Source organism: Arachis hypogaea, chromosome 5 (genome assembly GCF_003086295.3).
Source record: "Arachis hypogaea cultivar Tifrunner chromosome 5, arahy.Tifrunner.gnm2.J5K5, whole genome shotgun sequence".
In the NCBI taxonomy this organism is placed as follows: domain Eukaryota; kingdom Viridiplantae; phylum Streptophyta; class Magnoliopsida; order Fabales; family Fabaceae; genus Arachis; species Arachis hypogaea.
Genome location: NC_092040.1, coordinates 45,863,297 through 45,864,463, shown reverse-complemented (window position 1 = coordinate 45,864,463; position 1,167 = coordinate 45,863,297). Strand labels below are relative to the sequence as shown.

Below are 1,167 nucleotides of genomic sequence, written 5' to 3'. Positions count from 1 at the left end.
ATGCAAAATTCGAACTCCATCTTCTGTGATAAGTTCGAATTTTCTACTTCTGTCTTCTACTCTTCTTTTCCTCTGACACTTCAAGGAATCTCTATACTGTGACATAGAGGATTCCACATTTTCTTGTTCTCTTCTCTTTCTTATGAGCAGGAGCAAAGACAAAAGCATTCTTGTTGAGGCTGACCCTGAACCTGAAAGGACCTTGAAGAGAAAGCTAAGAGAAGCCAAAGCACAACTCTCTTTAGAGGACCTGACCGAATTCTTCAAAGAAGAAGAACATATGGCAGCCGAAAATAACAATGCCAACAATGCAAGGAAGGTGCTGGGTGACTTTACTGCACCTACTCCCGACTTCTATGGGAGAAGCATCTCTATCCCTGCCATTGGAGCAAACAACTTTGAGCTTAAGCCTCAATTAGTTTCTCTAATGCAACAGAATTGCAAGTTTCATGGACTTCCATTGGAAGATCCTCATCAGTTTTTAGCTGAATTCTTGCAAATCTGTGACACTGTCAAGACTAATGGGGTTGACCCTGAGGTCTACAGACTTATGCTATTCCCTTTTGCTGTAAGAGACAGAGCTAGAACATGGTTGGACTCACAACCTAAAGAAAGCCTGGACTCTTGGGAAAAGCTAGTCAATGCCTTCTTGGCAAAGTTCTTTCCACCTCAAAAATTGAGTAAGCTTAGAGTGGAAGTCCAAACCTTCAGACAGAAGGAAGGAGAATCCCTCTATGAAGCTTGGGAAAGATACAAACAATTAATCAGAAAGTGTCCTTCTGATATGCTTTCTGAATGGAGCATCATAGGTATTTTCTATGATGGTCTCTCTGAACTATCCAAGATGTCTTTGGATAGCTCTGCAGGAGGATCTCTTCATCTGAAGAAGACGCCTACTGAAGCTCAAGAACTGATTGAAATGGTTGCAAATAACCAATTCATGTACACTTCTGAAAGAAATCCTGTGAACAATGGGACTAGTCAGAAGAAATGAGTTCTTGAGATTGACACTCTGAATGCCATATTGGCTCAGAATAAAATATTGACTCAACAAGTCAATATGATTTCTCAAAGTCTGTCTGGAATGCAAAATGCACCAAGCAGTACTAAGGAGGCTTCATCTGAGGAAGAAGCCTATGATCCTGAGAACCCTTCAATGGAAGAGGT

At 41.0% G+C, this 1,167-nt stretch overlaps 1 non-coding gene across 1 annotated transcript; it reads right to left on the bottom strand.

The window, feature by feature from the left end:
* Positions 1–682: 682 nt before the first annotated feature.
* On the bottom strand, positions 683–790 carry LOC112804855 (small nucleolar RNA R71). Its single transcript, XR_003203474.1, has one exon. It is a non-coding gene; the product is annotated as a small nucleolar RNA R71 (small nucleolar RNA).
* Between the last annotated feature and the right edge of the window lie 377 nt (positions 791–1,167).